This window comes from Periplaneta americana, chromosome 6, assembly GCF_040183065.1.
Source record: "Periplaneta americana isolate PAMFEO1 chromosome 6, P.americana_PAMFEO1_priV1, whole genome shotgun sequence".
In the NCBI taxonomy this organism is placed as follows: domain Eukaryota; kingdom Metazoa; phylum Arthropoda; class Insecta; order Blattodea; family Blattidae; genus Periplaneta; species Periplaneta americana.
The window spans coordinates 79,830,795-79,857,695 of record NC_091122.1 but is presented as its reverse complement, the minus strand read 5'-3'; positions in this window follow the sequence as shown (position 1 = coordinate 79,857,695).

Sequence of the window (26,901 nt, the reverse complement as noted above, 5' to 3'; positions counted from 1 at the left end):
CAGCTTTCATGATCCAATCAAACATTTCACGGGAAGGGTAAATCAAAGCACCTGATTATATGATTTTATTTGAATAATGTGATGTAGGTCAGGAATAATTTAGTCTTGTTCATTAGTTACAGTTTTTTCGTGGCAATCTTCACATGTTTTATAATTCCTTTTTATCTTTGCAAGGACGTATCCTAACATATAATACAAAGATAGCTTTTCAGAGTCAGTGATATTAGTGCTGCAACTTAAGTCAATATTCAGTTCACATTACCAAAATCACCACCACCACCACCATCACCACCACCACCACCAACATCATAATCATCATCATCATCATCATCATCATCATCATCATCATGCAAACTACCATGAGAGTCATTGCAGTCAACTCCTTCAGTCTGAAAAAAATTCTGAAGTTGTTGAAAATCACTTACCGCGTAATTGCCACGCTTAGGTGAATTGAAAAACTGGGATATTGAAATAAGTCGCAGTGACGATGTAACTTCTTTAGCACCAGGTACAGGATTCTCAGATCTAACATTAGAAAATAAGCTTTCTAATGCGTCTTGGGTAGGCCTACCTAGCATGATGTATTTGCAATTTTCACTATTCAAGTAGTGCTCCTGAATGTCTAGTGCAGTCTGCATAATTAAAAAAATTCCTGTCTGAAACGGTTTCCAATTCCCATTTTTGCCAACGGACAACTCAGTCGTCATGTCAATTATTTCTCTCAAGAAAGATGTTTGGTTGTAGATATCTGGCTTATCATAACTTAAAGCCAGAGTCTGTGACCGCGAATTCATCACTCGAAACCATTTCTCAAACAAGTCAAAAAAACCAAGCGGTAGCGTTGTGACATGGCGAAAGTTTACCATATGTGATGTAGTATTTAATTGCAGCAGCAACATTAAGATTTATCAAAGATATCGCCAGCCAAACATTCATTTTTTCCTAATGTCCAGGTTTTATAGCATTTTCTTTTAACCTCGGAGCAAGTTTCAGTTGGACATTTTTCTCAACTCGAAAAACTCCTTTCCCTGGTTCAATTGGAACTTCATTTGAGGGCAAATTATACTTTTTTATGTTATCAGATGGAAAGAATGTGTGACCCTCAGTTAGAGCCAGCCTTAAGTTCTTGAATACGTGAGGCTTGTCAGGCATATAATACAACTGTCATCGGGATCACACGGATGTTGCGTGAAGTGTTTTGGCCAGTTATATCTAGAACATACAACCCGTTCAAACGCCAAATTGCTTGATTTTGCGAACCCATGTCGCTTACAATAACACACGTGCAGTCCAATGTCATGATCAGAGACCGGAAGTTTAGGAATTATGAATCATTAAGATAGGCAGGCAAAAAGTCATCATAAATAGCTAAAATAGGCAGGCAAAAAGGCATTGTAAATAGCTAAAATACGTAATAAAAGGCAATTACAAAAACCTTGCACTACACTCATTTATTTACTAAGGTCCCTGAGCCAAATAACGCCATGTATATCTTTAACGCCATGTATACCTTTAACGCCACCCTATTAATTTTTGTTAATGACACAAGTTTTCGGTAGTGCACTACTGTAGCCTGCATTCGCTTGCAATCTAATGCTGAAATGAGTTAATAGCTGTCCGCTGACATTTACGAGTGACATTATATTCCATCATTTTCCTGTCGTGTGTTGATAGTGAATGGCTGTTCTTGTATCAAGGTAAGAGGCAATATTTTATTTTGTGTGTTGAGCAAATAATAACTACATTAAACTATATGTTTTCGTGATCTTTAAACATTCTTCTATGTATTGAAAGTATTTGCTATCTATAAAATTTGAAAATGTTAGAGAAATAGGCATGTCATGTTATCAAGTACTCAGTAGCGCTTTAACGCCATGTGGCGTTAAAGGTCTACAGACAAAATTTTAGGTTATATTAGTACTAAGGTTGACAGTACAGCATCAGCAGACTGTTCTGGCGAGGAGAGGTGCAAGAAAGAGCATCTGGTTGCATCTGAGCACGCAGAAAATGTCACAATAAATTAAATGTTACATGCGCTAATGCTCTTTGTACACGTATGGTTATCTTCAAAAGCCAGCGTTTGTAGCCGGAGTGGGAGACAGATATGCCTCTTGGAACAGAGACTGTCATGAGTGCCAAGGGCTCTATGACAACTGCTGTATTCGTCCATTGGCTTGATCAATTCGCCCGATATAAGGTGGCAGGAGAGGTGGTGTTGATATTTGATGGAGCATCATCTCATCTGGACGCAAACATTACAAGTGCCACTGATAATTACGGAATCACACTGTATTGCCTTTCCAGTAGGCCTAATACAACACATGAGCTGCAACCCATGGATAAAGTGCAAATACTAGTTGGATGTGTTTTATATGTGAAGAAGATCGCGTTGAGAACATGTCATTATGTTCATATTATGCGAGTTGTTTACATGATAAGTGTGTAAACATCAGGAAAATCACTAAGCTTTCAACTTACAAATGTTCAATATGTGCAGTGGTGATATTGCTTCAATTGCTTATCGAACTCTTAATTTTTTTTTATTTTACAAAACTTAATTTTTTTGTTTTACTTATTGGAAAACATTCATATTAAACTAAGGTAAATGCTTTTGTGTTTAATAACTTTCTACTGTGTCACATTGTCTCTTTTTTTTTAAACTAAGGAGTCATTGGAAAGACTATTTCTCTGGCTTGAACTTGTGCACTAGGGTCCCTACCAACTTCAGGAAGACCAAGATGCTGGCAGTTTTCGTCTGCAGCTGATTCCTTTCAGGTGAACATATTGTGTTCATGGCACTGAATGATCGTTCACATTCGGCTGTGAATATGATTATTGTTTTCACAGCTCGAAGCAGAAGTTTCAAATCATCTGTTATTGTTTTGTCAGATGCATACAACCTAAACGCTGTTACCGTTTCCCTCATGGAACCTATATACAATTTTTCACATAGATATTTTATTTTACTCTCTCCGAAACAAATATCACTTCCTACATCTTCTGGCCACTTTGTTTCGTCAAAAACTTCCAAATTACTGAAAAGTTACTGATATTTAGCATTTATTTATTTATTTTATTGCTAGTAAGTTTGAGATGAATAAAAGTGAATACAATGTAAGATAAACTAGCCCACTCCTGAAAGAAGAAGCATTAGAAGTAGAAGATCTATGTGACTGACTGTTTAGCATTCTCTTTTCCATTTCTTCCACTAATGTACTGTAAAAAGCATGTTCGTTAATTTTGCACACTCTTCCATGTTCATGCAAGTTAACGTCATTGAATTTTTTACACTCAGGTGCAGTTCTTGTTAACTCTGTATACTCCAGGTCGGGTGTGTAAAGAGTGAAATACTTGAAGTTTTTGGATGACCAGGTTGTGAGCCTGACTGACAGATATCTCCCTCTTTTGTAATTGAAGCGACAGATCTTCTAATTCATTCAAACCCATATTCAGGACAAAGTTGATATCAGTTAAACGATCCAGCAGTCCTTTGTACATGGCTCTTTCCTTAGAATCTCTTCTTTTATCTTCCATAGCGATCTTAAAATGAATGGAAAGTGCTGAAAATCCTTCCAAATAGCTCTAATCTACCTAGCACTTGATGAAATCCATCTAACTCCTAAAATTCTTCCTATTGCCTAAATTTAGTACACAGATCGGAGGCACATTGCTTCAATTGATTTCTAGTTTTGGTGATGCATGATAAAGAGAATATAGTTTATCGAAGAATTTCCTCATGTGGTTGATCTGTGTCAAATTGGATACAACATCACAGACTGATAATTCAAGGCCGTGGTTGGCACAGTGCCACACAATAAGCTGAGGAAATTCTTTCTGGAGACTTACTGCCAGTCGTGATACACTACCTTACATATTAGACGCTCCATCATAGGCAAATGATATTAAATTGTAAGTTAGAAACGCTTGTAAAAAATGCTGAAGAAGACGGGTCTTTAAGGAATCATAAATGCATTGAGCCGAAGTATTTGAAAGTTCAACTAAATAAAAGAATAGACTACTGATTTCTTCAGAATTATTAAAATGCACCCGAAGACAGACACAAAGATCAGATTTTGACTTACTGAAGTTAATTCGTCTACCATCACACCAATCTTGAGATTATTTTCAACAACTTCCTTAACAACAGTTTTCCTCATTTCTTCACCAATTAAATTCGTAATGTCAGCAGCTAAATGTTTAGAATGTAGAATTAGCCCCATATCAAGACCGTTTGCTCTCTGTTCATCAATCAAGGATGGTAGATTATACAAGCTGGTGCATAGCATGATCAAGAACAATTTTAATTTTATTGTTTCCGGATTATTATTAAATTCAGCAAATCATGCTGCATCAGTACCATGTTCGTGCTTTATACTTATTTATGATTATTTTATATTCAACATTATTATTATTATTATTATTATTATTATTATTAGGGTAAACTAGGGTCTGTTGGACAGTCGGGCATGTTGGACACTCTGTACCTTAACGTGTTACCTCGCCACTTTTGGGCACCACATTCTGTTAGAAGTCAATGACGGAAGTAGCCCCACTCGTGACTACTTCCATCATTGACTTCTAGCAGAATGTGGTGCCCACAAGTGGCGAGGTAACACGTTAAAGTACAGAGTGTCCAACATGCCCGACTGTCGAACAGACCCTAGTTTACCCTATTATTATTATTATTATTATTATTATTATTATTATTATTATTATTATTATTATTACTATTATTAGCATCATAATTTATCATCATCATTTATATTAATACGGCTATTTTATTGATACTTATTAGTTCTTGATTTATTGTAGAATTATTTCTTGACTCGAAGTTTTTCATAACTTATATCAGTTATGTAACAACCCGTAGGAAATGGCTGTTCTAATGCAGCCAATAAGGATATAATAATAATTTATATTGTAATCCGTCTCACTGGATAATTACTTTTTCAAGTTTAGTGTGGTTATATTTATTTAGAGACGTTCTATTCAATCAATACGATCCAAAATTGTAACATCTATATTAATTCAATTCGGAAACCAAAATCACTGTCAATATACAAAATATTACTGTCAGTAATACGAATAATCAGTAAGTATAACTTTATTGCCATGTAAAAATATCTAAAAAATATGTTATTATACTAGCAAGTGTAAATAATAATTATTATTTGCATACATACTGCTGATGTCTACACTTCACTCAAACAGACGCCATAATGAATTACTTATTAAAAATTAAATACACGCAAACACTAAAAAGTAATTAACACTTCTTAGAAATACAAAATTAAAGTCACTCTCAATTTCTCAAATATTAATTGAACTTAACTCAATACATCGATACGAAATGAGTTTAAATCACCGCCAATTACCGTCGTCAACTCCCTAGACTTCAACTTATTAAACAATAAAGTACTACAATAATGAGGCGTACCATATTTCTTCTATCTGTGACTTTCTATTCTTACAGTTCTGCATGACGTCTATTATAATTATTATGACCATTTACTCGTAATATTTTATTATATTCTGTTTCGTCATGCGTAAACAGAATTAAACATTTATAAATAGAAGTATAGGCTATACAAAGAAATACCAATATTCTGTATTCCTAAAAAAGAAAAGAAAAATTTACAAGATCATTAATTTAGGCATATTGAACACTTACAACTTACAATGACAGAACAGAACAAAATCACCCTCTAAACTGAAGGGGAAAAGTTGCGCTGAGATCAACACAGTCCAAGAAAACAAATCCCCACGTGAAAGCTATTAGAGCGGATGTCGTAACATCTGGCAGTCATATCGATCGCTAATAGAACTGCGACGCGAACCTAGCGGCAGAAATTGTCGTGGTGCTCAGAGACCCAATCTTGTGCTGTTGTGAGCTGTGCGTCCAGATAAGTAACTATAACGACATTGCTCTTGATCATGCTATGCACCAGCTTGTATAATCTACCATCCTTGATTGATGAACAGAGAGCAAACGGTCTTGATATGGGGCTAATTCTACATTCTAAACATTTAGCTGCTGACATTACGAATTTAATTGGTGAAGAAATGAGGAAAACTGTTGTTAAGGAAGTTGTTGAAAATAATCTCAAGATTGGTGTGATGGTAGACGAATTAACTTCAGTAAGTCAAAATCTGATCTTTGTGTCTGTCTTCGGGTGCATTTTAATAATTCTGAAGAAATCAGTAGTCTATTCTTTTATTTAGTTGAACTTTCAAATACTTCGGCTCAATGCATTTATGATTCCTTAAAGACCCGTCTTCTTCAGCATTTTTTACAAGCGTTTCTAACTTACAATTTAATATCATTTGCCTATGATGGAGCGTCTAATATGTAAGGTAGTGTATCACGACTGGCAGTAAGTCTCCAGAAAGAATTTCCTCAGCTTATTGTGTGGCACTGTGCCAACCACGGCCTTGAATTATCAGTCTGTGATGTTGTATCCAATTTGACACAGATCAACCACATGAGGAAATTCTTCGATAAACTATATTCTCTTTATCATGCATCACCAAAACTAGAAATCAATTGAAGCAATGTGCCTCCGATCTGTGTACTAAATTTAGGCAATAGGAAGAATTTTAGGAGTTAGATGGATTTCATCAAGTGCTAGGTAGATTAGAGCTATTTGGAAGGATTTTCAGCACTTTCCATTCATTTTAAGATCGCTATGGAAGATAAAAGAAGAGATTCTAAGGAAAGAGCCATGTACAAAGGACTGCTGGATCGTTTAACTGATATCAACTTTGTCCTGAATATGGGTTTGAATGAATTAGAAGATCTGTCGCTTCAATTACAAAAGAGGGAGATATCTGTCAGTCAGGCTCACAACCTGGTCATCCAAAAACTTCAAGTATTTCACTCTTTACACACCCGACCTGGAGTATACAGAGTTAACAAGAACTGCACCTGAGTGTAAAAAATTCAATGACGTTAACTTGCATGAACATGGAAGAGTGTGCAAAATTAACGAACATGCTTTTTACAGTACATTAGTGGAAGAAATGGAAAAGAGAATGCTAAACAGTCAGTCACATAGATCTTCTACTTCTAATGCTTCTTCTTTCAGGAGTGGGCTAGTTTATCTTACATTGTATTCACTTTTATTCATCTCAAACTTACTAGCAATAAAATAAATAAATAAATGCTAAATATCAGTAACTTTTCAGTAATTTGGAAGTTTTTGACGAAACAAAGTGGCCAGAAGATGTAGGAAGTGATATTTGTTTCGGAGAGAGTAAAATAAAATATCTATGTGAAAAATTGTATATAGGTTCCATGAGGGAAACGGTAACAGCGTTTAGGTTGTATGCATCTGACAAAACAATAACAGATGATTTGAAACTTCTGCTTCGAGCTGTGAAAACAATAATCATATTCACAGCCGAATGTGAACGATCATTCAGTGCCATGAACACAATATGTTCACCTGAAAGGAATCAGCTGCAGACGAAAACTGCCAGCATCTTGGTCTTCCTGAAGTTGGTAGGGACCCTAGTGCACAAGTTCAAGCCAGAGAAATAGTCTTTCCAATGACTCCTTAGTTTAAAAAAAAAGAGACAATGTGACACAGTAGAAAGTTATTAAACACAAAAGCATTTACCTTAGTTTAATATGAATGTTTTCCAATAAGTAAAACAAAAAAATTAAGTTTTGTAAAATAAAAAAAAATTAAGAGTTCGATAAGCAATTGAAGCAATATCACCACTGCACATACTGAACATTTGTAAGTTGAAAGCTTAGTGATTTTCCTGATGTTTACACACTTATCATGTAAACAACTCGCATAATATGAACATAATGACATGTTCTCAACGCGATCTTCTTCACATATAAAACACATCCAACTAGTATTTGCACTTTATCCATGGGTTGCAGCTCATGTGTTGTATTAGGCCTACTGGAAAGGCAATACAGTGTGATTCCGTAATTATCAGTGGCACTTGTAATGTTTGCGTCCAGATGAGATGATGCTCCATCAAATATCAACACCACCTCTCCTGCCACCTTATATCGGGCGAATTGATCAAGCCAATGGACGAATACAGCAGTTGTCATAGAGCCCTTGGCACTCATGACAGTCTCTGTTCCAAGAGGCATATCTGTCTCCCACTCCGGCTACAAACGCTGGCTTTTGAAGATAACCATACGTGTACAAAGAGCATTAGCGCATGTAACATTTAATTTATTGTGACATTTTCTGCGTGCTCAGATGCAACCAGATGCTCTTTCTTGCACCTCTCCTCGCCAGAACAGTCTGCTGATGCTGTACTGTCAACCTTAGTACTAATATAACCTAAAATTTTGTCTGTAGACCTTTAACGCCACATGGCGTTAAAGCGCTACTGAGTACTTGATAACATGACATGCCTATTTCTCTAACATTTTCAAATTTTATAGATAGCAAATACTTTCAATACATAGAAGAATGTTTAAAGATCACGAAAACATATAGTTTAATGTAGTTATTATTTGCTCAACACACAAAATAAAATATTGCCTCTTACCTTGATACAAGAACAGCCATTCACTATCAACACACGACAGGAAAATGATGGAATATAATGTCACTCGTAAATGTCAGCGGACAGCTATTAACTCATTTCAGCATTAGATTGCAAGCGAATGCAGGCTACAGTAGTGCACTACCGAAAACTTGTGTCATTAACAAAAATTAATAGGGTGGCGTTAAAGGTATACATGGCGTTAAAGATATACATGGCGTTATTTGGCTCAGGGACCTTAGTAAATAAATGAGTGTAGTGCAAGGTTTTTGTAATTGCCTTTTATTACGTATTTTAGCTATTTACAATGCCTTTTTGCCTGCCTATTTTAGCTATTTATGATGACTTTTTGCCTGCCTATCTTAATGATTCATAATTCCTAAACTTCCGGTCTCTGATCATGACATTGGACTGCACGTGTGTTATTGTAAGCGACATGGGTTCGCAAAATCAAGCAATTTGGCGTTTGAACGGGTTGTATGTTCTAGATATAACTGGCCAAAACACTTCACGCAACATCCGTGTGATCCCGATGACAGTTGTATTATATGCCTGACAAGCCTCACGTATTCAAGAACTTAAGGCTGGCTCTAACTGAGGGTCACACATTCTTTCCATCTGATAACATAATTCATCACATGAAAATCGCACACCACTTCGCTGCACTTAACAAGTTGACGACAGTAACATGCGCGCCATCTTTGTTGCGTAGGTGACGCTTCTCTCGCTTGAGCTGCACAAGCCCCTACACCAGTATCTACGCAGACCATACTGTGCAGGTAAAATAGAACGTTGCGTGCGACGCCATTACTGTGGCAGCTCAAGCTAGCAGGCTATTAAGTTCCTAGCTACAAATATCGCAATTATAAGTATCCAGATCCTTAATAATACATAAAAATATAATAACTGTGAAATTATTGTTTATCCTTATTACACTAAAGCAATAAGTACACAATACGATTTATAAAACCAGTATAACTGGATTGAATATTGCGTCAGTAAAGTTTCATACGAAGAAGTAGTTGAAGAACCTACAATGCTCTATAAATATTGCATTATTTTTTGTCGAAACTAAGAATCCTCTTGATATTCATGTGCGTTCGTAGCTCGGCTGGACCGTTCCGCGGTGTTATATAACACAACAATAAGAATTTATTACAGTTCAGAAACCGGTCTGATACAGACTTGATTGCATGCTTTTTAGTTTTTAAACGACCTGCATGAATGTGTCTATAATATTTCTCGTCAATTGACGACCTGTACCGCGGAACGGTCCGGCCGAGCTACGAACGCACTGAACAATAAAAGTGTTATTGTGACGAACAGTGACAATAAAAACGAACAGGAATGAAGAAAATGTAGATCTACTATTTGCTCTAAAAAAGTAAAAAGAATTTATTATGTTGAGTGTTACTAATCAATCCACTAAATCTTACTTTAAAATGCATTAAATTGAAATCTCAGTAACATCAATAATAATAATAATAATAATAATAATAACAACAACAACAATAATAATAATAATAATAAGAATTTAAGTAATTGATTAACTAGCGGACTTACTCGTGTTAATTATGTAAGTTTGTGCGGCTTACAGCTGTTTCGGTGCTTCATCACCATCCTCAGAGCCTACTAGATCTCGGCGTCATCTCGAACTTCTCTGCCTGTTATGTGGGTGCGTTTGATTGTTGAAAGGTGTTGAAAGGTGGAGTCAAATAGTGTGTGTGTGCTGAAATTGATCTGTGTGTTGAGAATTTGATCGGGGTGTGTTTTAGTGTGTTTGTATATTTCGTATTGTTCTAGTGTGTTGAGTTTTTGGTTCTTGGGTTGTATGTGTAGGATTTCCATGTCCGCATTTATGTTATTGTATGTATGGTTAGCATTGGTTATATTGTGATCGGCGTATGTAGATGTATTGTGTCCTCTGGTTATTGCCTTAATGTGTTCTTTGTAGCGTCTTTGGAATGATCTGCCTGTCTGTCCAATGTAGAACTTGTCGCAACTATTACATGTGAGTTTGTATACACCTGTGTGGTCGTATTTATTTGTTTGTGTTTTTTGTGTGTTGAGATGTCTTTGTAGTGTGTTTTCCGTTCTGTATGCTATGTTGTATTTCTGCTTTCTGAATGAAGATGCGATCTTATGTGTGCTTTTGTTTTCAAATGTTAGTGTGATGTATTTCTTGTGTTTGTGTTGTGTTTTGCGTGTTTTTGTGTTTGTTAGGTTTTTGTTTTGTCTTTTTTATGATGTTGTCTATAATGTTTGGATTATAACCGTTTTCTTGTGCTATGTATTTGATTGTGTTGACTTCTTCATTCTAGTGTTGTTGGCTCATGGGTATGTTGAGTAATCTGTGTATCATTGAGTAATCTGTGTATCATTGTCCCACATAACAGGCAGAGAAGTTCGAGATGACGCCGAGATCTAATAGGCTCTGAGGATGGTGATGAAGCACCGAAACAGCTGTAAGCCGCACAAACTTACATAATTAACACGAGTAAGTCCGCTAGTTAATCAATTACTTATATTCAAGTTTAGGAGTAGTGTACGCAAGATTCAAAATGGAATAATAGTTTAGGCCTATTATTATTATTATTATTATTATTATTATTATTATTATTATTATTATTATTATTATTATTATTATTATTATTATTATTATTATGGGATATTGTAACTTTTCTATTAAATCAAGCATCAGATCTGAAAAATTTACTGTTTACAATGTCATGCAAGTTTCCGTTAATCAGGTTGTTTTTCCTACAGTTTTTAGTCAAGCTTCTTAAGTTTGATATTGAGCAATTCCACGAAAATGTCATACTGAGGTGAATTTCTTGAAATTGATGTAGGAGTATTTTTGTTGAAGAAATATGTTTCTTTATACTTTAAATCGCCTTATTTCGTAAGATAATGTTTAAAATACTCTTTCTTTTAGTCTATAACTTACTGCAGATCTTGTCATATTCCAAACGCTTAAAAAAACACGTATAGATACTTATGTTTCGTGTCACAATTTGGACACGTACATTTGTTTTATTTCGAGCCGTTTTTTTGTATACTATATTTTGGTCTTTCTTTGAAGTAAATATGTAATTAGTTGAAGTACCCTAAGATCCTAAATAACTTAAAATCATTATAATTATTTGTACTGTAAGTTACGGTCAGTCCGTCACAAGAAACATACAAAAACTCTTTCACACAGCACAATAATTGACGGATTAAAATTTCCTTTGGTATTCTGCGTTATTACTACATGACCAATAAAAAAAGTATTGGAACATTTTCTTCTAAAGTGATTTCGTTTTCCGCAGCGGCATTGTGAGTGACTGACATGTCTCGCTCTCAGCTGTTATGCTGTTCATTCTCACAGCGTGTTTAGTTACTTGGAAGGCCTTGGTGAAGTTATACGTGAACTGGTGGTAAGTGTGCAGTAATTATACCTGAAAAAAGCAAAATGAGATTCAGGCAGCTCATTGGAGCAATAAGCAGGTCTCAATATTTACTGCTGATGTCTGGTTTAAACAGGAAGGTGACAGGGAAGTTCAGAAGAAATCCTCTGCATTAGTGTCAGATTATGTAGCACATGACAAATAGGCTATGCAGTGAATGTTTGTCTATGAAAAATGTTTTCGGAAATTTTGGCGATTCTTCCGAACATTGAGGTGGTAAAAATATTTTCAGATAAATCAGCGAGTCATTTTAAACAGAAGTAAACATTGAGCAATGTGACATTGCTTGCTCGCATATTTGAATTTAACATAGAACGGAACTTCTTTCAGTCACATCATGGCAAAGGGGCCGTGGATGTGATTGGAGGCCAAGTAAAAAGGATAGCATGGATGCCTGCGAAATCGGGGAAGAAGATACAAAGCGCTACAGAATTTTGTAACATTGTGAGCAATAAAAACATCCAAATTATTGTTAAGGAGGTAGCACAGATTGAGATAGACGAAGGAAAAAAGTATCTCGAAAAACGATTTGAACATCTTGCACCTATTCCGACATCTCATGGAGTTCATTACGTGAAAGTATTAGATCCCTATGTTGTAGAATATGTACAACTGTCTTGTGAACAATCAGTGCGAAAGGTCCACAGGTTCCGTGTGTGAAAAGAAACTAAAGTTTGTTCACTAACAAGTGACATATTGACAGTGTTCCTGCCGTACTTGTTAGACTAAATAAGTGAGTCAACGAGTGCCGTGGAGTGCTTCTACGTGTTTAATTCCAATGGTTCAAATTCAATCTAAAAGTAGAACTCAACATTCTAATCTATTATTATGAACATAATATATAACAGCCATAGGCATGGGAAATATAAACTGTGATCTGCGTCACCTTATCGTAATCGTTAAGGAGGTCAGTGCCAGATGATTAGGAACGCGCTTGAATAACGTAACATACGGTCTTACACTGGGGAGTTGATGCCATATAGAGTGATAAGCGCTGTCAAGGTTGCTGTGACACTCTTATAGTCCTAAAATTAAACACCAATGCATATGGCTTGTATATATAGTATTTAATCACAGAGAAAGAACTATATATGTTATTAAGTAGGCCTATGTAATTCTTGTATGTGCATTAATATGTGTCATTTAAGATGCATGGTTAAGCAAACTAAGTTTTGTATTCTGGAAAACATATTAACCGAGCGGGCTAGCGGAGTGGTAGAGGGCTGGCCTTGCATTCGGGAGGTCCGGGGTTCGATCCCAGGGGCCGGCATTCCTAACTGAGGTTTTTCATGGTTTCCTCAGTTATTTCCAGGCAAATGCCGGGATTGTACCTCTTGAAAGTCCGGCCATATGTGTGAGTGAATGCCGTGTAATGTCTTCAATGTTTGTGTTGTATCGGAGCTGATCCCTCGTCCGGGGAGGCCCTCCATGTCCTTGTGTGGTCAAAAAAGTATGTATGTGATCCACAGTTTAATTCCTCTCCCGACAGGTCGCGGCCCTGTAAGGCCCGTGTGGCGTGGGTCGTGTAAATGAACCTACAAGGGAGAGGTTAAACTCAGGGAAAGAAAGAAAGAAAGAAAGAAAGAAAGAAAGAAAGAAAGAAAGAAAACAAACATATTATTCATTTAAATTAATCGTTATGTTAATTTACTACTTATTTTGTACTATTTACGGTTCTGTAAGTGCAACTTCATTTTATAATTTAGAGATGTCAGTCAGTTACAGAATGAGGTCAGTCTGTTACACATCACTTTTTCGGCCATAACTCCATTAATCATCGTGGTTTGGAGGTCGTTTTCAACTTAAACTGAAGATAACAATTTCCTTTCCGAACTATATTTTGCAAAATTGTATCTGCAATGACAATTCAGAGAAATCTGTGGAGAACCATGTTCACCCGAAGAGAGAGTTGACATTTATGTCAGTCTGTTACACACACTTTGGACGTAAATAAATAGTATACTTTTCCTATTAAAGACGTTTATTTTTATATGTATCTTAAGTGTACACTTCCCTCTATAAAATCCTGCGGTGACACAGTCTAATTTCAACCCATTATACAATTTAGGCAAACATTTTGCTGTCAAAGTGTACTGTAAATGTCAGTCAGTTACACGTGGAATTGCTCTATTATAACTGCATACCTGTCACATCCTCTGATTGAGGTTCTGGCTGATATGTACATCCATTATCAGGCAGTATATCTTACTCGACGATATGTGTCAGAGGAAAAACAATTATTGTTTGTACACATCTGAAGTCTGATCAGTGTAATATGTAGTTAGGCGGCGATGTATGCAATGGAGGGGGAATGGAACTGGCCACCCTACCCCATTATCTCCTGAACTATACCTGGTGAGGTTTAACTTGTCTCAGTAGCAATAAAACCAAGTCCCTTCAAATGAGGGTGGAGATTATAGGAGGGTTGTAAATTCTCAGTATTCCTTTCAAAACCTTGTTATTGTGCAGGCTACCGGAACTCAGTTTCTTGAAAGACAAGCTCAGTGACGGAACTACACAGTACGAAGAGAGATATTTTGTTACTGAGTATTCTATTTTGTGCTACAGAATGTATCAACTTGTAAGTGATTTTTACATCCCTTTTAATTTATTTGTGTTATTTGTGCTTTTGATTTTGGTGCTCCTAGCTGGTGTAGGCAAACAAGGGAAACCGTTACAGTCAGACGCTAGGGAAATCGTATGTTTGGTGCATAAGTTCTTTGAAGAAGAATTAGACGCACTGAAAAACGGAAGAGAAACAATATCAGTATCAAATGTATTAGGTAGAACGGCGGTTGCGACTGGTGTATCTAGGCGAACAGTTTCTCGTATTTTAAATCAAAAACAACAGGCGGAAAAAAGTGGAAACGTTTTGTCAACACCAGGAAAGAAGAGACCCAACAGAACACCAAATAAAACTGTTATAGATTCGTTTACTGGTTCTGCTATTCGCCGTACAATTTACAATTTGTATCAATCAAGGTTTTTGCCAAGTTTAGATAATATGAGGGAGGCTCTAAAAGAGGCGAAATTGTTTGATGGTAGCAAATGGACTCTTCGACAGATATTGAAGAAAATGAAATTTCGCTACGTCAAAAATAATCAAAGACGGAAAATGCTAATGCAAAGGAGTGATGTTGTAGTAAAGAGATTTCATTTTTTGAGGAAAATAAGAGAATATCGATCTTCTAACCGCCCTATTATCTATTTGGACGAGACCTGGATCAACGTAAATCACACTAAAGATAAAATATGGATGTGTGAAAATTCTGAGGGCGACCTAGAATCACCACTACGAGTCCCCATAGGCAAAGGCCAACGATTTATCGTGCTTCACGCTGGATCGCAGACTGGATTTGTACCTAATGGTTTATTGTGTTTCAAATCCAAATCTACACGAGACTACCATGAAGAAATGAACGGGAATGTTTTTAAGAACTGGTTTATTAATACTCTCCTCCCTAATATACCACAGAATTCAGTGATAGTAATGGACAATGCATCTTACCATTCAGTTGAACTAAATAAAGCTCCCGTTTCTTCCACTAAAAAAAAAAAAAAAAGAAATGCAAGCATGGTTACGCTATCACAATATTCCGTACGATCCGTGTTATACTAAACCAGTTTTATATGTTACTGTTAAAAGATCAAAAGACAGATTCAGAACATACGAAATCGACACAGTTGCTGTTCAACATGGACACACCGTACTGCGTTTGCCACCATATCATTGTGACTTTAATCCAATAGAATTGATATGGGCGCAAGTAAAAAGTGACGTAGCAAAACACAACACTGATTTCAAAATTAGCAAAACTAAGGAATTGTTTGAAGCCGCGTTGGAAAAAATAACACCTGAAAATTGGAATAGTGCGTGTGAACATGTTCGGTATATTGAAGATTCTTATAGGAGCAAAGATGGTATCGTGGATGAGCTCTTGGACAGTTTTGTCATAAATTTAGAAGAATCGGATACAGGTACAGATACAGATAAGTGTGAGGAGACTAACGACATCTCTATTTTCATGGAAGCAAGCCCTTCCGCCACTGGATGTATGGACGGCATCGCTCCATTGCCCCAATCACCATAACAATACAGACGAGGTAAGACATATCTCCTTTCTCTCTCTTTTCACAGTGAGACAAGATACATCACATCTAGTATAATTGCCTCATAAGTGGTGCCTTCTTGGTATGACAAATGATGTTCAGACCTGTCTTCGGACAGTTGATTAAACAACAATCTGGCACATTTTCTTTTACAAGCCAGGTTTTCTTTTTCAAACTCCTAATCTGGTCATTCCTTTTCTGTAAATCACCATCCATTAATGTCAATCTTGTCTTGTGACTGAGCATATAATTGTATTCGGCACTAATAGCAACAGGGACGTGTGAACAATTCGCAATAAGTTACATTGTCTGGTTCTGAGACTCCAGTAGGCTAACTTACTTCTTTTCACAATACTCCAAGGGTTGTTTTTCTACCTAAAATAATATTATACCACGAAAAAAAAAAACAAATTCTACTAAATATACTTTTAAATGATGAAGTTCAAGCCAATGGAAAATATGTCTACGTGAATTTAACTTGTTTCAACAATGAACCTATCCGCATGAGATGTTCTGGAAAATTAAAGAGGGATGATACTGCGCTATCTTCCATTTTTTTCATGTGATTTCCAGAAGCAATCTTTTGTGAAGTGTTCAGAATACAATTTGTATTGTGATAATTGTTCGAATAAAATTATCTCTTCTAATAGCAGATAGCCATCGCAACAGTAGTTCTGCTTTTCTTTGTAGAGGGAGAGCTAGGAAGAACACATATTTTATTATAATGCCTCTATCATATTTTAAAAATAGCAGCAATATGTTTGCCGAAATAGTTTTAGTGTAAGCTGACAGAATAATTCAATCTACATGAAAGTGCTCTTTATTTCTTGCAGCAATTGAACGTTAAATTATTAACTGCTTTTAAATGTCGTTATTTACGCATTAAAAGTGATGCTTAGCATTTCCTGAAGCGATTTGTGCAGTTACAAGCCTTACAAGAATGCATCATTATGATAGATTCATCAAATGCACACTGGATACATTCGCAATCACAATCACAATCACAACTGCCTGTTAAATGCCACATTGCCACAATGATGACGATGCGCGAAGGGTTTCAATTTTGCACAGCACAGCAGCGGTCACTGTGCGCCTAGGTAAGTAACTATAACGTCATTGGAGCTGCACATGCAAAATAAATTGTGTCTGCAGTGAAAACTTCAAACTATATCTCTGTGAAATGTCAACATCCCAGCCGCAATACCAAGGCAGAAAAAAATATTGTGCATTACTTTCCGATCCACACTCTTATGTGAGGCAATAAAATGGAACATCTACAATATCTGTTACGGAGATCATGGAGAGAACTACTGCTCCTACTGGTGTGTTCCGTTATTCTGTATACAGAATGCTTAATGAGAAGAAGATAGCGGACGAATCAGGAACAAAAGTGTAAAACCCAAGAAATAAACGACCTAATAGGACGCAGAAAAATACTACTATCGATTCCTTCACTGCAGCTGCCTTTAAAAGGAAAATTTATACGTCACCACTTTTACAGATATGCAGAAGGTGTTGGCACAGCAAAACTTAATTCTTGATAGTATATGGATAATGGGGCAAATTTTGAAGTAAATGAATTTTTGGTACCCACTAAGCTAAAAACGACCAAGGGCATAATTTTCTTATAGAAAGATTTGATGTTGTGACTATTATTTATCTAGATGAAACATGGATCAACGTTAACTATACAAAAAGTAAAGCGTGGATGTGTGAGAAATCCGATGGTGACAATTTTCTCTTGGAAGTATCACTAGGAAAGGGGGAAAGATTTATAATTCTCCATGCAGGATATTCGTCTGGATTCATTTCGAATATCCTCCTTTGTTTTCAATCGAAGTCAATAAAGGACTGACATGAGGAAATTCACATTGCCGTTTTCAAGGACTGGTTCATAAATAAGCTTCTTCCAAACGTCCCATAAAATAGTATTATAGACCGTAGTTATCATTCAATTGAATTAAAATAAAGGTCCAGTATCACCATGAAAAAAAAAAACTTGAAATGCAAATCCGCTTAAGAGATAATAAAATTTAATTTAATTTTAGAGCTATCAAGATAGATTTGTACGAACTCATTAAAATAAAAAGATCTCAACTTAATAAAGTACGAAACGGAATGTAGCATTCAAATTAAACAGTGTAAGATCATTATTCGAAATAGCATTGTAAACATCAATGCAGAGAATTATACAACTGCGTGCGAACACGTAGAGATAGAGGAAATATTTTATTGGGAGAGGGATGGATTGGTTGATCAAATCATCGACCAGTCCCTAATTAACTTGGACGATTCGAATACTGAAAATGAGGACGACGGAGCTGCTTGGGACCAAGAAGAAGAGTACACCGCTGATATCTTCATCCTTATAGTATGGTCCGATGCCTGGGACAACCAAGCCCCTACAGTCTAGGCTGCGCAGAACGAGGAACGCTGCGCTTGCCGCCATGTTGATGGAGAGCAGACGCGTAATAGCAGTACGTAAATCACGCAATTTAATGCTGTAATGATCTAAAATTGACAGATTAGCCTATGGACATTTTCGACGTTTAACGTAAAATTAGGACGAAATAAACATATTCAAAGTTTCATTGATATGCGTCAGAGCATTAAAGGAAAGAAAATACGTACGCAGCAATTTATAGAAAACATGCTCATACATCCATAAATAGGCCTTCCTACACGATACACATTATAGAATATATAATTTTACGATAATCAGCATATTGTTAGGTTTTAGAGAATCGAACATTATATTACCGGTACTTCTAGACCATAGGATATATGTAAGTAATCTGACAAAATATAATACGCAAAGGTAGCCAAATTATATTGAATACATTCTTCAATTAATAAAGGGAATGCTATCAATTACAAAAAGTACCGGTACCTAATACATTGCAAACAATAGGTAACGTGAAGACATAAAAATTAAACATAATCACTTTATGCAAAATAAAAAAGACATAACTTACTTTTTATGAGTGGATTTATTTACATACTGTATTGTTATTTTAAATAAATAAAATAGATATATTATCACTGCTTGCGAAGTGATGGTACATAATTTTATGCACATATGTAATATCAATAAGATGGCATTCCTTGCATTTTTAGTAAGATATATCCGGCAAAATATAAAAGGGTTATTTATAGGTGAACCCTGAATCAAAAGTTCACAAAGAAGGTTTAGCTATTACAGCCATTTACTTATTTATTTATTTGTTGTTTGTTTATTTATTCATTCATTTAATTATTTGTTATTTAGTTATTTATAATCTGTATATTTATTTATCCATATATGGAATTTGAATGAAAGTTTATTATCTTGCAGATAAATTAATTTACATAATAAAAACAAAAAGTTATCTTTCCACTAAATTGTGTTTAACATCTGATGTGTAAGTCTAAATAATTCACTCAGTGGGATTTCTCTACAGTCTGATACACCTGTACTAACAATTAAGTATTCTTTATTGTCGTAAACTACTGATTGATTTTTAATGATATTGATATTGTAACAACAGAGATAATATTATATTGTACCTTTTGCAAATGGCTTAGAAAATTAAACAGGGATGGTATATCATCTTTCAAAATTCTATTTCTATTACTTTCCCAAAAATCTGTATCTTTAAAATGAGACGAACACAATTTTACATAATGTGAAGACACAAATTATTTGTCTCTTATTATAGCAACAAGGGCTTCTTCAAAGGGAACATGTAAAGACAGATTGTTGCCTAATTATAAACTTTTTCAACTATGGTATCTAAGATATACATAAGTTACACTTTCAATGTAGCCTCCAGAATTCAATTTTAGGGAAAATCGCAATAAGCAGAACGTAGAAGCTCCGCCCACCACCCCTTTCACTTTTCTCCTACTAGCTCATCGGACACTCTAGGTGATAGGCGAATGTTGCGTCGAATGCACATTTCATGTGGGTGGGGATAACTTCCCCTACTGGCGTTCTGTTTATTGCGATTTGTCCCAATTTTATTATTTTAAATCGAGTGTACTTACTTGTGAAAAGAAATTCCTTACCCTCTAAGCCACGTGTTTTTGCACTTATACGCCGCACAGGAAATCACCATTTTACACTATTTACAAAGCACATCACTTCATATTAATTATAATAATATTTACAAAACAAAAATTCGTATTAATATCACATAAATTTATATTACTTTCACAGTGTTCACTAAAAAACACCCGAGACAAAACAAAGGACAAACTATCGTGTTTACCGCTCTGTTTCTACCAGTAACATGGCGGCGTAAACATGCGCAGATTGGTTTCAATTTTGGACAGAACGTCAGCTCTCTGTGTGAGTCTGGTATAGCCTACTATACTGTATAACGTCTTTGGGACAACAGCGCTATGGAATGTGTAGTAAGAATAAAGCTTAAGTACTTTCTCAAGGTTTATACTTTTGAGTATGAGCACTTCCTGTGATTATATACTCGTAACTACTAGAACATACTCATTTTCGTAAGAATAAAGACATTCTACCTAACGCGAATTTATACTTATCTCAACAGCCTTCTTGATCGTTTAAAAGTTAGTATATACTCATGTTACCTATCGTCTTTGACCACATTGCACTGTGATGCTCCGTTTTTTTTTATAGGCTTTCACATGCTATCTGCATGGTGTAGTGGTTTATCTTTTGCTTTTTTGTAAATTTTAATAATGGATAAATAAATAAATAAATAAATAAGTACATAAATAGAATAAATAATAAAATACAATAATTAAATAAATTAAATTAATTAATTAAATAAATTAAATTAATTAATTAAATAAATTAAATAAATAGACACATAAATAAATTAAATTAATTAACTAAATAAATGAATGTATTAAATAAATAAATAAGTATATAAGTAATGAAATAAATTAATTAAATAATTAAGAAAATAAATAAAATAAATAAATAAAATAAATAAATTAAGTAAATAAATAAATAAGTACATATATTAAATAAAGAGATAAATAAATAAATAAAATAAATAAATGAATAAATAAATAAGTAAATAAATATGAAAGAGAGAGTGAATCAGATAAGTGACGTTAATAAAGCAGGAAACAAGAAAATACTACTGGGAAATCGTCATTACGGGATGTTGGATAGAGATTACATCCATTTCTAGAATTCCAATTATGGTAATTGTATTTTTTATTATGGAGCAGTTACATATAATTTTAAAGTTACAAGTAATTGCATTTTGCAATTCAAATTTTACAAAATAAACTGTAACTGTACAATCTAACCTTATAATTTTATAGCCATTCATATTCTTATAGTTTATGTTTTTATGAAGAACAAATATGTGTTTAACCAATTTCACATTCACTTTTGTGAAGCGTTAAAGGCTTCTGAAATTCACGTCTTTTTCTATATTTTTCCATGAGGCACTACATCGTTCATAAATTATGCCATTTCTTTTTAATTTAACTTTAAATTGAACACAAATCAACAAATACTCAGAATTGAGCCTGCTACAAACCATACTCAGAATAACATGAGAACGAACTTATAAATATGAGAATATACTAGCTTTTATTCTTATCAAGCATGAGTATATATTCTGTACAAGATGGACGCTTGAGTATATTCTACTATACTTCCATGTTATGAGTATGTAATCAAAAATGAGTAGGTACCGGCACTCAAATGTTTTTATTCTTACTAACAAGAGTATATACTAAAAAATAAAGTCCAGTATATGCTATATACTCATGTTCATTCTTACCACGGAATGAGTACATCTATTTCCCTCGCTTTCTAAAATGCTGTGTCAAGTAAAACACGGGCTTCAGTGTTGTGAGCAGCCACATTCCACGCTATTGTAGGGATTCTCCTGCCTTCTTTTCATAATTTAAAGATTGCTGTTAGCCACCGGCTAGCTCAGTCTACTAAGGCGCTTGCCTTCTGATCCGGAGTTCCACTCGGGAGCGGGTTCGATTCTTGCTTGGACTGATTACCTGGTTGGGTTTTTTCCGAGCTTTTCCCCAACTGTGAGGCAAATGCCAGGTAATCTATGGCGAATCCTAGGCCTCATCTCGCTATCACCAATTCCATCGGCGCCAAATAATCTCGTAGTTGATACAGCGTTGTTAAATAACCAAGTAAAATAAAAAAAAAAAAAGATTGCTGTTTCTCCTGTAACATATATGTATAAAATATGCGTAAAATCAAATTTATATCATTAAATTTAGGTATATAATTTTAGGTTTTTATATTTTAATTGTAACACTGTTGTACTTTGTAAGGTATTTAGAGTGAAATCAAATTTGCAAAATTATAAATAGATACATTTCATTTTCCATATGTAGATCTTAATTCTAACATTGTTGTCCTCTTCACAACCTATTTCAATATTTTAAAGCATATTTTTAGGAGCCTAAATGTGATTTTCTTTTAGTTTAAGTATCCGCGATCTACTCATAATAATATGAATAAAATCATTTGAATAACTTTGAATTCACCACTGTAGAGTAACGGTTAGGCTTTCTGACTGTGAAACGAGCTTGCCTGGATTAAAATCCTGGTTGGAACGAGATATCTGGTTGAGGTTTTTCCGAGGTTTTCTCTCACCCCATTAAGAGCAAAAGCTTGGTGACTTTCGGCGCTGGACCCTGGACTCATTTCGCTGACATTTTCACCTTCATTTTACTCACACTCTAGATAACCATCGTAGTTGATGAAGCATTGTGAAATAAACCAATTAAAACATTTTTGGCGCAATGGGCATGGACAAATGAGGGAACAGTATCATGATAAAAATTTATTCGTATTTAGTGATTATTTATTTTTTATTTTCTTTATTATAAGGTTTTACAATATCCGAGAACATCTTCCTGTGCCCATTTTCAGGATTCTATAGCCTTTCTCCATTCTTCTCTATTCTCACATGCCCCAGTCTTCGAATCTCCTTTCTCTCATTGTTCTATTTAGTGATTACACTGGTCAACAGCCATTTTGCGTCAGACATAAAACTAACAAATTCTTATTAATTTCGACCTCCTGAATTCAAAAATAACAATCAAAATGTTCCATCAGTTCGAGTTTTCGAGCTGCACAATATAATTCATTTTATATGCATTCTATTTAAAATATCATCGTATTTCGTATGTAACTATTTTGTTTTACGATTATGACGACTCATTATGTGAAAACAATATTAGTATAAGTAGGCCACTATGTTAGTAGCACTTGTAGAAACGGAAATTATTTTATTACCCTTTTACGAGTCTATTTGGAGAGGGGGGGGAAACAGGTTCGCGGTGTGAATTAGTTTGAGTTTACCTGATTTTACTTGAGATGTGCATTTCTTTTACTGTGAGCTTTAATGACATTACTGTAGTTTATATTTTGCAATAGACCACCTTGTCAAAACTACTTCTAGAAGCGGAAATTCTTTTAGTGCCCTTTTCGGTTCAATTTGGAGGGGGAGAAACAGATTCACTATATGAAATTGCTTCAGTTTACCAGGAGATATCCGTGGTGTTAGTATTCTGTGTTAAGACGTGTATTTCTTTAAAGTGTGCTTTAATGATAATATTCAAAGTACGAATGGTTTATATGTGCGGATTTGAAGGTTGTAGCATTGCTTTTTGGAATTCAATTAGGACAGCCTACACAAAATTTTGCCAATGGGACAGTCGCGCTCGAGATAACCATTATAAAATAAAATAGACAATCACTAGAGCCAGGGAAGAAATATATTATACATGAACCCCTTGTACGTTAAAGTAAAGTAATTTTACTCCCTTCACACATTAAGTTAGGGTTAATAAAGAATTTTGTTAAAGGGATGAATCATACAACTGAAGCATTTAAAAATATCCAGGAAAAATTTCCTACTATTAGTGACTCGAAAATAAAAGAGGGAGTTTTCAATGGACCATAAATTAGAGAAATAATGAAGGACAATCACTTCGAATCTTTGTTGGAAGGAAAAGAGAAAGCCGCCTGGATTCCATTCAAGGAGGTTGTATTAAATTTTCTAGGTAACCGTAGAAGTGAGAACTAAGAAGAACTAGTGCAAAATTTACTGTTGGCGTATGAAACTATGGGTTGTAACATATGACTGAAAATTCACTTCCTTCACTCCCATCTTGACTTTTCCCCCGAGAATTGTAACGATTTCAGTGATGAGCATGGTGAGCGCTTTCATCAAGAAATTTCAACTGAGGAAAAAAGATATCAAGACAGTGGAGTACCAATATACTAGCAAAGTATTGTTGAACTTTATCTTATGATTTACCTGATGCCCAGTATGAAAGAAAATGCAGAAAAATAAATCTGTAATCTTCTGAACAGTGAATATTTAACCTTATTGTCATTATACAAAGCAGTATTGTGAATAGATATAAATTCGAAAATTTTTCAAAACCTGTAACCAACAACTGCTTTTTATTGTCATATTCGTATTCAGGAGGCTCAAATTATATAGTAAACATGTATCACATGCCCAGCGCAAAAAAAGTTAAAATGTGTTACGCAATGTTATTAGGCCTATTATTATTATTATTATTATTATTATTATTATTATTATTATTATTATTATTATTTACTAGTAATGTTATATTTTATAGTTGTAATTGGTTGTAATATTAACTTAGTCCATGTGATTACTACAATATCATAGTGATTATGTTTTGAAACATTATACAGTATCGCATTGCAAACAATTGGACATGGTTCTGGCATTCTGGCTGATTGGTGTTGTGAATGCAGCAGAGAAACGTCAGAAACCAGGCTGGAAGCTAGTGGTTGGTTACATACCCTGAGAGAGAGAGAGAGAGAGAGAGAGAGAGAGAGAGAGAGAGAAAGTAGAATGCTTCCGTATCTGTCTCCCTTTTATCCCAGCATCCCATTGTCACAAGCAGATATATTTGGACGGCAACATCTCACATCACCCACACGTTCAAATTCATCCTCAGTCAAAATGTTGTATAAACACGAAGTAACAAAATATAAGATAAAACAAATATTAGGGTAATTCCATGCAAAACAGTATGATGAAAAACATTCATATCTCCAAATTTGTTAAAAATTGTACATTCAACTCTTTATGTCGTATATATTAATCATGTACAAAATTATGTTTGGGACAGCTACCGTTTAAATGTAATGGGCAGTTAAAATATTTTTATTTAAGTATTTTAAATTTGTTTTCTGACCACAAGAATAATTACAATTTTTTTTAAGATATCATTAGATAGCTTACAAAATAGGTTATTAAGATACTATAATTCAGTGCAGCTCTAAAAATTGTATTTAGATAAATTCAAAAATATTTAAAAAAAACGCCATTACATAAAATCGAATACTTCAATTCGCATGAAAAAAATAAATGACAATTTACTGAGCATTTTCATTAGGCTGTCAAATTTTCATAATGGGATCTTCAAAAATAAGGAAGTTATAAATTAAATCAACTCGCCGTGTAAAGGGTGATCTATGCTGCTGCGCCATGCGCCATCACTGCTGCTGGTCACTGCGAGAAGCGATTCCGCGTTGACGACCGGTTCGCGTCACACGTCTGATTTCAACTAGTTTCGGTACTTCTGATGAATCAGAATAGGGTTTTATTGCTAACTTTCCACTAACTGGAACCACACAGTGAACACTTCTTGTTCCGGGAACAGTCTTGAGGCCGGCAAATCTTTGAGGATTTAGATTTTGTAACTACTTCTTCATGTTTTTCAATGGATGTGAATGACACAATAATTCCCTGTATATTGCACTTTGACCAATCATACAGTCCTTTAGGAGTAGAAATTAGAGTTCCTGGCTTTTGCAGCGAGTCGGTTGATTGTACCCCTTACACTGACACTGGGCCCTTTACCATGACTAGTTCCAAAGAAATGCCACTCCGCAGGTATTTGAAAATCGTGTTCATGATTGAGTAGATTAACGGATTTTTTTCGTTCTTGCACTTGCTAGCTGCTCCATCACTGAAATCATATATTTCAGATTTTTCTGTATGTGTTTTGTTTCAGGTGTTCTATCATTTTCCTTTAAAAAAACATGAACTGTTGCACTATCGTGAACTAAGCATTCCGAAATTACCGAAAAACAAAGGTTCTCTAAATTACCACCAACTGAATTTCTGTAATATATTGTGAATGGGTGTATTGTTGCTTGAGAAGTACTCCAGTGATGACCTTGTGTAGCATCCTGAATAATAAAACTGTAATTCTCTCAAAAATCACCAATGATAATGAGCTCACAGGGCTTTACTTCATTTTTCAGCTACTTTAAATAATTTGCTTGGGACTTTGCAATGAAGTTGTGTACAGTATCTTGAATTTTTTAAGCCAACCAATGAAGTTATTAATGAAATTTACACAGTCACTTTTGACTAAAATCATATTGGCCCTGTCAGTTGTCGTCCATTCCTTGTACTAAATTTCTACTAAATTTCTCTGAAACAATCGCGTCAATATTTCTGATAGATTTCTCATAGGTAAGTGTATAGTTCCTTATGTTCAAGAGCATATGCTTCTTCACTCGTTGGATTTCCCGCCTGCGTTTGTAAACATTCTTTTTCGCTTGTTGATTTGTCGACCTTACTTTCAGTCCCAGCAACTTCACTAATTATTTCAATTTTTGAAATCTTATGGAAAAGGGTTCTCAAATAGCATCATCTACCACTAAATGCGAGACCTTTTTACACAAGCTACTTGTCACTTTTCTTTTACAAACTTGTGAATGTTTTTAAAGTCCGAAATTGTTGAAACACCACAGATGACGCCAACTTTTCGTCTTTAATTTAGGCATAATGAACACTTACAACTTACAATG